Source organism: Caenorhabditis elegans, chromosome I (assembly GCF_000002985.6).
Source record: "Caenorhabditis elegans chromosome I".
NCBI classification, from domain to species: Eukaryota; Metazoa; Nematoda; class Chromadorea; order Rhabditida; family Rhabditidae; genus Caenorhabditis; species Caenorhabditis elegans.
Genome location: NC_003279.8, coordinates 4872720 through 4884063, shown reverse-complemented (window position 1 = coordinate 4884063; position 11344 = coordinate 4872720). Strand labels below are relative to the sequence as shown.

The 11344-nt window shown below is 31.7% G+C and overlaps 2 non-coding genes across 2 annotated transcripts; one reads left to right on the top strand and one right to left on the bottom strand.

Moving 5' to 3' along the window:
* The first annotated feature begins 7788 nt into the window (after nucleotides 1–7788).
* On the top strand, nucleotides 7789–7921 carry F25F8.5. The gene has a single exon (NR_050096.1). It is a non-coding gene; the product is annotated as an Unclassified non-coding RNA F25F8.5 (non-coding RNA).
* Nucleotides 7789–7921, bottom strand: F25F8.6. Its single transcript, NR_050095.1, has one exon. It is a non-coding gene; the product is annotated as an Unclassified non-coding RNA F25F8.6 (non-coding RNA).
* Nucleotides 7922–11344: the final 3423 nt, after the last annotated feature.

Genomic DNA, 11344 nt, shown 5'->3' with positions numbered 1-11344 from the left:
TTTTTAGAGAATCTTTAAAGAGAATCTCCTGGAGTGACGCAATTTTTTTGTTTGAAAACTCAGTAATTTTCGGAAACTTGAAAAGTATCTTTAACATTAAAATTTTCTATTGTAGGAAAGCTGGTCTCGCCACGATAAGTCTAATTTATTTTGGCTAAAGTTATTGTCTGTAAATATTAAAAGACCTTCTAAAAACTGGGTTTTAACAAAGTTGAAAAAGTTTCCAATGGATAAACCTGTAACATTGTTTTTGAAAATGTGAAGGGAAAACTTTTTCCGTCAATTTTCAGCTATGAAACATTGGAAAAGAAATAAAATTCCAGAAAAAAAACAAAGAAAACGACACCAAAATAAAATAGAAACACACAAAAAACAGTGGTGAGTGACACAAAAATGGGGGAGAAAGAGAAAAAATAGGAAAAAAGAAAGGAAAATTGGTGGCGGTGGCGGAGGAACTGGTTACAAAAACCGAAACAAATTATTCAAATACAACGATGATCATCATCGTTAAATGGAAATAAAACAGATAAAAATTGGAAAATTGCGTTGTAATCCAGCATTAGCCGAAAATATTTTACGGGTGATAAGAGAGATTTTCGAGAGGGAGGGAGAGGAAATAAAGGAGGGCCGTAATTTTTTGAGAATTTTAAAGTTGGTATTCAATGTTTTCATTAATGCAAAATAGGAAGAATCGTAAATTACAAGAAATATCCATGCAAATTTTTCTGCAAAAGCTGACACTAATCTCCCATCACTTTCAAAAATTCCTACAACAATTTTTTAACACCAAAAACGCGAAATAGGAAGAAAAAAAATGGGGGAAGCTTTCAATAGAATCAACTTTTTCAATTTCAAATATTGGCGAGAGCAGTGTCGAAAAAAAAGAGTAGAGAAAAGTGGTTTAGAACATTCAAAGACACTCCTCCCATCCTGTTACACTTTCTTTTTTGAATTGAATAAGAAAATAACGGAGAAGAAAATAAATAAAATATGTGTATATACATAGAAAGAACTATTAGGTAACAACCGAAAGGAGGGATGAACTATATTAGAAGGTATGTGGAAGTGATCCGATGAAGAGATAATGAAGTGGTATGAGGTCATTAGGTAACTGAATTAATATAATTGACAGTTCATTTACAGGATTTCCTTTAATTGAAAATTTGCCAAAAGCTATATGCCTGCCTGCCTCCTGCCTTTTTTCTGTATTTTGGCATATAATTTTTGGGTGTTGCAGATTTAAACATTTCATATTTTTTCAGAGAAAACTTTGAAAATAAATTTAGCATTCATTCATTTTCAAGAACCGTTAAATTGCATTCATTGGGAAATAATTATTTTTTGAAACAAACTTTTTGAAAAATTGTTATATTAAATTTTTTTGAAGTGATCCGGTTATTGAAACGGATAATTAAAAAAAAAGATAATTATTGGAAAATTTTTTATTCCTTTGAAATCAAAACTTTTAAGTACATATGTTCAAACATTTTGAAACGTTTTTTTTTGGATTTTTTTTCGAAATAAAGTTTAAAATTATTTTGATACAAAATTTCACAAATTTCCACCTCCAGAAATTGCAGCAGATTAATTTATAAATATTCAAGTTAAAACGTTTTCCAGGTGAAAATAAAATTCGTTAAGAAATTTCATTAAAACGTGCAATGAGTAAGTAAGGTTTATTTTTGTGCTGACATAAATTTGAAATGAAATTCTAAATCCATCTCATGGAAGTAATAGGGGATTCTGTGTAGGCAACAAATTCGCCTACCTCGTGCCTTCAGGCATCACCATCAAGGTACACGAAAACGTTGCATTTATTTTTAATTGATTTGGCAAACAATGATTGAAAATATAAACTATTTTCTGCAAACACCATACACACAGAAGTTCAGGTTATTTTTTACATCCTAAAAATCCAAGAATTTAAAAGATAAAAACATCTTCCGACACATTATCTACCTACTTATCTACTCTCGTAAACTATTGAATTAAATGTTAGTATAAATATTAATGCGTATGCACACACACACGGGACTCTTTCTCTCTCTTTTCTCTTTCTATTTGATAACTTTACACCTTTCCTCCACATCTGATGGACCTCTCGTGTCCGATTTCAAAATGAGTGATGGAATGCCATTACGTCAATTATCAATTAGGATCAATTATCTAAGAGTTTTCGCTTTTAATTTTGAATGTAGTCAGTACTTGAAAAGTTGTCACAGTTTAGATTGAAATAATTCAGTGCATTGAGAAAAAAAACTTAAAATTTCGGTCGTAGGACTGAATTAGACTAAAAATTGCAAAGACTGAATTAGCTAAATATAGCCGTGATCGACCCGGATTCTGTTGAAATGAGCAACAAGAACTGCTCAAACTCCTTACAAAAACAAATAAGTTTGGGTGGTCCAACAAAGTTATGATGGAATGAGATGAAAAGTGGAGCAGACAGCTTTACACAAAATGAGTATCTCTCGGCACACACACACATATCAAAATCGCATTAAAAGGAAAAAGTTCGGAAACTTCCGATGTACATCAACGTGTAATATCATGCCTTAACGATAGATTATAGTACTATGGAATGGTGAGAAAATGGGTGAGAGACTTGGCGTGAGGGAGTGATGTTGTAGTATGTCGAGGGAGAAGATAAGTTAGCCACTGGGTGACCCCTCGAGGCCAATGGACGGACATGAAGAAGAACACGAGCGTGGGTTCAAGAGACTTAGACGGATTTCACTTTGCGGTCAACACTCGAAATATATGCCCTCTTTTCATCTTTTCTCTCATATATCTCTCATGCTTGCCGCTGTCTACTTCATGTTCGGTTTCAAGAGAGTTCGGGCTCTCATTAATTTGACAAATGTGCAGTCGAATGTTTTATTTAATTTAAACGTTCACATTGAGCACGCGCTGCTTCTTTTACTCAACGAAGGAGTTGCTCTGAAAAATTACAAAAAATCAAAACTTTGACTCAGACTCTAATTTTTTCCATAAATATATTTTATATACTTTTTGAATTTAAATACTTTTTGAAAAAATACAATTTCATTTTCAAAGTTTCTGTACCAACCTGAGTTTGTGAAAAGTCAGAGCATCTCCTCTCAGATTGAAGTCAAGAAATTTCAATTTTTTGATTTTTTCCATTAACACTCTCCCGCGCTTCTGGGTAGGGAAAGACTCTCACTGCAAACTGCATTTTAATTTTTTTAAAGTGTTTTAAAAATTGATACCGTACTCCTAGGCCTGCCTCTATATCTTAATATTTAAAATTTATTTTTGAGATGTGGAACTTGCAGCAGCTATTGAAAAAATATTGTTATTACATGAAAATATAATTTTGATTAATTTGAATAATTTTGTTTTACAGAAAAAAGCTAGTTGAGAACAGAAACTAACAGGCATTAAAAAAAGTTTTAAACTTTAATTTCAGCATTTTCCAACACATAACACGCTAAGAGCAAACAAAAAGAATCTTCCCAAAATTTGTAATAAAATTGCGGCAGCTTCCAAAAAAGCAAAATTTGTTGTTTGAATTATGTAAACAAACAAATTTTGCATGAAAATCTGAAGGGTACGAGAGACAGAGGAGTCGATTTGATGCTCATTTTAGAAGGCTCAATTCAATTGAGTAGTTGTGTTATAGGAAGAGAAATGGAAAAATAGGCAAGAAATGGGAAAAAAGGAGGAAACTGGCACGTTATGAAATGGAATGTACTCACTAAAAAGGAGCAGGAAAATGGATGATGTTGTTCCACATATGAGAAGGAGAGGGCAGTGAAAATCACTTTTGGTAAATAGAAAAAGGGCAATTGGGAGAGTTTTATAGATTTTTCAAAAATGGCTGAAACGGACTGAATTTCAAATAACCGCGCAAATTACTTCAAGCGGGAGTTCAATTTCTCGTTCTCCGCCTAGTGGAAGAGCATTTTCGCTACATTTTTAATTTTTTTTTTAATTTTTAAAAAACAATAGAAAGTCTCAATGATAGGTTCCTATTATATCCTAATGATAGGTTTTTGGCAACGATTTTTTTAGCTCAAAAAAAATTATATTCTAACCGATGAGCATGACATTTTTTTCATAAAACTGGTGGTGAGCAAGAAAACGGTTTTAACTGCTATTTTTGGTTGTTCTCTTTTTCCTTCTGTCTAATTCTCTTGTTACTTGAGATTTAACTTGTCACTGAGATTATAGCAATAGTTTAGAAATTTCAAAAAAGAAAGAATAACGAACAGAGAATTACTTTTATTTTTACACATAATTTTTCGAGTTTGTTTTAACTTTGAAAGACTGAAAATAGTTAAATTCCGTTAAGCTTCAAGAAACAAAAAATCTAATAAACAAACCTGATAAAGATCACGAAAGAACACATGTGGTAAAAGAAGAAAAAGAATGCGATGAGCACCTGTTTGTGCTCGGGGAGCCTCCTCTCGTTTTTCCCTTTACAATTCATCAATCTGCTCATGTTTCTATTAATCTGTTGAGCAATCAATCAATTTCTTTCCTTCGTTTTTTAATTTCAAAATGATAAGAAAAATGAACAGAGGAACAAAGAAAAAGAGAAAATATGAAAGGGAATGAGGATGGATACTTGACAAGTTGCTCAACAACGAGCCGACGACATAAAACAATCGGAAACAATGACAAAAGTCATTCAGTTTCTCTATCTATTTGTGTAGTGTACTCTCTTTTACAAGCTCAGATTTCTTGCTCCACCTCTCCAATCGGTATTTATTTCCAAAGGAATGACAGTGATCTTTAAGTATTGTAATCTCTCTGATTTAAGAAAATAGCTTTCTTTGAGTAAAATTGAAATAATTTTGAAATTCTGTAAAGTTTGAATAAACAACTAAGACTTCTACGAGTTCATCAAAAAATTTTCCAATAGAAAACTGAAATAAACTAAAGATGGAATAAATTCAGTTGAGATGTGCTCCAAATAGCCCAAATAAACTAAATATCTATAAATGCACCTCAAATTTATTAATGGTGTTTCGAAATTTCAGCAAAATTTTTTTAGTAAATTTCTAAAACTTCGGGAAAAAATTGGACGTTCTGAAACATTTTTACCATTCTTGCATTTTTGAACTTCTACATGGTTTCTATATCTAGATTTTTCCAGATAATCCAGATAACTAAAGCATATTTAAATTTTTTTCATAAAAAACGTTTCGAATAAAATAAAAACTTGTAAACAGTTTTTTTGGTGGAAAGTAAGTAAGAACCCTGCAGAAAAATTAGTTAAAAAACCCGCAAAATTATTCCAAAAAAATAAACGAAAGTAAATCAACGTCATTTCACAGTTAACCAGATTGCTATTACTAAGCAGATTTAAGCAAATTGAGACCAGTTTGATAACTTACAAAATGACTACACATCAATTTTACAAAATGATTTTCCCAGACAATTACGCCCCGACAAACGAACAAGTAATCGGTGCACGTCAAGTGTATTTGAGTGCGGCGACCGCTTGTTGGCACTTGATTGCTCACCGACCGGAACCATACAAGCCATAACACAAATGGGAATAAGTAACACATGGAAATTGGATATGAAGTTTTACAAATAGAACTAAATGAGTTATTCAACATTCGACTTTGTGAATCAGTGAAACAAACATCGTAGTTTGGACAGTCCAATCTGAAAATATTATGAAGAAAATCAAAAGCTTATTTTTTAATTAAAAAAAAAAGTTTTTATCTTAGTTGAAACAATTGGAAAAAACGCCCAAAAATTGTCGGAAAATTTAAAACTGCCGACAAATTATCGACTTTTTTTTTCAGAAATGTTTAACTTTCAGACAATTTTTTGAGCGTTGTTCCTGTCATTCCTAGAATTGCTGGTTGGCAATTGCAGTGCACACCTTTGAGGCCATACAAATACAATTTTAAACGCACTGCAACGGTTTACATCCATGTTGCAACAACACCTTGTTATAAAATATGTATAGTAGAATTTTTTTATTACTTTTTTAGACCAGCTCAACATTTTTATTTGTGTTTTTGTGTGAAATCCGCAAACGTGAAGATTAAGAAAAATATCGTTTAATCAATTTATCTTACGCACAAGTTTAATCAAAATAATACAGAAGGACGAATATATTGTTAAAATTAATATTCTGGAATTGAACTTATTTATCCACCAGTGTTTGAAGATGCCTAGTCAAAATGTCCAAGTACAACAGTTCAGCACAAAGACCAACCGTATGTATCGAGATCAAAATAAACATTGATAGGAAAATGCTCAAGTGTATTAAATTTGTTTTCTTGCTCTTTCGAAACTTGCACCCATTAAAAATATCCTTTTGATGTTTGCTATCTCATTGACATGTACTTTTCTGTTGTAAGAACAAAGAACTGTTCTCGTGAAGCTATCTATTTCTCTAGTTTGAAATTTCTCGAGCCAATTCAATTCCACCCACCGGAAGAAGCTCTGAAAACTCTGAATTTGAAGTCTAGAGTCCACACAGATCTATGTCATTTTCTAGAATGCTCCATGATGTTCCAAGTGCTCATTGAAACGTCTCCATTTTTCATTCAAAAAGATTCACGGCGATGAGAAGAATGAGACGAAGGAAAAAAGGAAAAAGAGGACACACTCATACATTTTTAACAGCATCTAAAACCGTGTTGAGGCGGAGAAAAGAAATGATGAAAAAAAGAAAGAATGAAAATATAAATTTCTAGACCACTCGCTCCAAAAAAACTTTAGTGTATGTACATTCATCCGCCTGACTTAATACTTAACACTTTTTCTAGTTAAAAAGAAAGCTAATCTCATGAAAAGGAAAGCATTTTAAACCTAATATCGGCTAATGACGGAATATGGCAATCTGATTTTACCTACATATTTTTAAAGTTCGGTACACTGAAAAATTCGAAAAATTTTATCTGCATTTATTCTTTCGCATAGCTCGCTTACAATTAGCACTGAATAAAGTAATTTCATTCAAAATCCTCTAATTTATTTTCACCTGTTTTAGTTGTTTTCAAACTATCAGGTGTTTAAAATATCGAGAAAGCTAGTCCAACTTACAAATTGTTAGTTAAATGTTTTTTGTCTTTTTTTTTTTTGAAAATATTGTATTGTTTTGAATTTTAATTTGTTGAATTTTGAATTTATTGAATTTGAATTTTAGTATTTTAGTGCCTTGAGTACAACACCTCTGACGGTTACCAATTACAAAAAGGCCATCACTCCGAAATTAATGTTCTAATTCAACATTTTCGAAAATTTATTACTTTTGGCCACAACTCTACAAAAAAAATTCAAAAAAATTAGGCTGTGTTTCGCAAACGTCGGGTGATCGGGTGGCGATCTGAAAAACTCTTCAGTTGCCGATTGCCGAATGGCCAAATATTTTTGGCAGTCTTCCAACATTACTGTATTTCCATAATTGACAAATTTCCCCTGACAGTTGTTGGTGAACAATTTTCCCGCCAACAGACAGATTCTGAACTCATCCGGAATTGGCGATCCCCGGAAATTGCCCCTTTATTTTTTTGATAAGGGTGGTTTAAATTTACTTTTTGGAAAAACTGGAAAAAACAAAAAGTGTTCACCATTGCCAAATTTTACTGAAAATTCTCCAAAATTCTCTAACAAAACAAATTCTCGATCGCAAATCTTTGAAATGTCATCCGGATTATAAGTAGTTTATCTTATCCTCAGCTGTCGTCCAGCAACGAAAAAAAAGTGAAATAAAAACACTACCAAATCTTTGTTTTTTTTTCAGTTCGACTTTTCGAATCTTCCTCTCTTGTTCTTCCTCCTCTTCTTTTTCTTTTATTTTTTACACGAAAGATGCATCATTTTGTAATGCTCGGTGAGCTCTCGGGGGCTCCGCACACTTGCGCTGCCGAGAATAATTAGAAAACGTGTCTCGGGGCGAGAAGAACTGAAATTAGTAGTCGCCGTCGTCGGAGGAGCAGGAGCTCCCCCCACCGTGTCAGAGAAGAAGAAGCCGTGGAGATGAAGAAGAAGAAGAAGACAGCGAACCGATTGTTGTGCATTTGTATGTGTATGTGTGTGTGCTCGGTGTCTTCCGACACACACACACACACACACCAACAACTAGTTTCAGAATCATCTCCGTTTATTGCTCAACGATCTTTTTCCTCCCGAAAATTGAGGAAGTCATGGCTTATTATGATGTCTGTCTGTTTCTCCATCTGCATCATTTCAGTTTCTTCGCACGACAAAATTTTGAATTTCATATAGAACATGGCCTAGAAGCTTTTAGAAATCATTGAAAAAAGACCCGAAATTCTTGCGATTTATGAAGCAAAAATATGGTACCTGGTCTCGACAAGACCGAATAATTTTACATGAAAACGATTGTGCTCTTAAGAACTACAGTAGTTTTCACGCTTTGAAATCTTTTTTTTCTCTGCTATTTTTTACCGAGTGTTAAAAAATATGCAGATAAAATATTTTTGCAGAAAAAACTTTTTGCAAGTCTTTAATATGCCACCAGATAGCAAACATCTATCATCTGAAACTGAAACATATCACTAGAAAGTTTTGAAATTATTTTTGCTCTGCATCTATTCAATGTTCTAATTTGGCAGTTGCACAATTGTCGAAATATCAAAAATGTTTCAAATTCCTACAAAAAAAAAAGAAATCAAAATATCTAGAGTTTTACTAGTTGAAACAAAAACTATAAGATTTGACGAATTGGACATATCAATAGAAACATTAAAAAAAATGAATTGACAATTCGCAGAAGCTCTGATTGCCAAATATTTTCAATTTGTGCAGTTATTCAACTCTTCAATCATCGAAAATGTTTCAAATCTCTTTTTCTGTTTGCCATCTATCAAACTTGTCGCATTTGCCAAAAAACAAGACGGTTGAAAAAATACTTACAAGAAAAAATACTTACAAAAAATACATTAAAAATTTAGAATAAACCGAAATTATCACAATGTTTTGCCGGTTAAATTCGGTACTTTGAAATTCAGAAATTCGTAAAAATGGAAACTATGATTTTACCGTATTTCGCAGATTAAAAATTTTTTTTGGAAATCTAAATTGAATTTTCATTTTTGGTTTTTCACCTCTATATAAGTAGTACTTTTGTAGGAATTTGTTAAAATTATTTCTAAAGTTTTGTTGTCTGTTGTTCATTGCTAGAATATTGCTCATTATTTATTTTGTTTGTGAGTCCGTTTTTTTTCTCTTCCCTGATGAGTTCATCAATAATTTTAATAGTAAGACTAAGCTAGAAGCACATGAAGTGATTAAAGATTATACGATGTTACGAATTAAATCTGAGTCAATTTTTGTCAGTCTAGATTAGTCTTATCAGAAAGGACAAATGCAACACAATGTCGCATTTAAACATTTCGGTTTTGGAAGGATTATGCCAAAAATGGAAACATCGCTAAGGTCAGAAGACCCTGGTTTTTTACTCATACTTTAAAGAATTTAGACAAAAACTTATGAAGGAGAAAATGAATATGTAAGCTTGCTTATAGAAATTTAAAATTAAATTTTTCAAAAAATATCACAAAAGAGAAATTTAAAAAATTCAACTTTTAGAACACCGATTTCTGCCAAACTTTGGCAACCAACTGTGAAAATTCTAGCCAAAGTTTGGAAGCATTCTGTGAAACTGCCAATTTTGGAAAATTTTCTTACTGTTAAACTTTTTTATTCACAATTTCTTGCCAAAATTTTTGTAACTCTATGGTAGACTTTTGAAAATTCCTGTCGAACTTTTGCAAATTATAGCGAAAGTTTGGTAACTTTCTCTCAAACTGGCAAACTATTTGGGAATGACCTGTCAGGTTACTGGCTAAAAGCTCCAATCTTAAGTTCTTAAATTTTGAAAAACATTAAAAATTCGCGATCAGTTGTTTTAAAGTTTTATTACAACTATCATCCTTATTATTATTTATTCTTTTCTTATTTTCTTCCGACTACTCTTTATTTTCTCTCTGCTATTGTTTTATTTTCTCTTCTTTTTTTTTGGGAAAATTCATAATTCTCAATTGTTCATATTTCCTGTGTTCTTTATTTTTGACCTCACTGTTAGAAAAATATATAATGTTCTTTTAGTTGGGCGAACTTTATTTATTTCTGGTAGGAAAATGTTCAAACACATGCACTGTTCAAGATAAATTTAGAATTTTTTTTAGAATAAAAAAAACTACCTCAAGAAAACTGATAATATTGTCCAAAACGGATGCTAAAAATTTGTTTTTTCTGAAATCCAAAAAAAGCTGGAGAATTGACTTTAGAAAACTCAAAATAAATGAAAAAAATTCTCACTTTTTTTCCCAATCAGTTGAGGGTGGAGAACTTTTGCTCATTGATCGTCTATAACAAGTTGGAGCAAAAACGAGCATAATTAGCTCCTATTTTAGAAAACGATTAGACTATGGAACTATTTTTAGTGCTCTGCACAATTCCTTCAGTGTCGAGAAATTGGGAAGAAATGTACTTTTTGTCGAAAATTATTTTTTTAATTCAGAAAATATTTGAAAAATAGAATTCTGAATTTCTAGTTATTTAGAATGGTATTTCTGCAGGTTTCCGTATGTTTTTTCATAAAATTGAAAATTTTTTCGATCACCAGAAAAACTTTTTTCTATAATAATTTTTTACCAGTTTGTGAACTATAATAATTAAAATTTTGATTTTTTGATTCTTTGCCGACTTTTCAATGATTCAATTTTTATGATCTTTTGTGTTTTTTTCTAGCAGCATCTTTTTTATTTTATTTTTCAAAAATAAAGAAAGCGAGTCTGCATGTTCATGAAAAACACGAATAATTGTGTAAATTGTGTGCAAATTTTCTGGCTCCGAAAATACGAAATATTTCTAGTATTTTATCTTATTTTCTGGATTTTGCTGGAAATTGGAGTTTTGTGCACAATTTTTAAACTTTTTGAGATTTGGAATTCTGGGAACTTTGGGTTGCAGGTTTTTTTGTGTTTTCTGACATGGATTATCTGAAATTTCATACTTCCTTCCAATTATTTCGGCCTTCAAAATTTGTATGACTTCTAAATAATATTGTTTCAAAAAAATATTCAATTAAAAATATCACCTGCATGATGTAATTTTTTCATTTGAATGGAAACAGCAGGCTTAAAATTTATTCAAGTTTCTGTTCAGCTGAAATACAAAAAAGTCTGAGTAATAGCCAAGATATGGGCGGAGCGTGCAATTCCAGCTTTCGCCCAAAAACAAAAAATTGCATAACTAGATATAATTATTGTTGGAATGTTTTTTTGTTTTAAATAGTCACCCGTTTCTATTCTGTCTAATTTCTGTTAATCAGATTTAGGAGGGTGTCAGTTCTTCCATTTCTATTCTTTTTTCCTCTTCCATC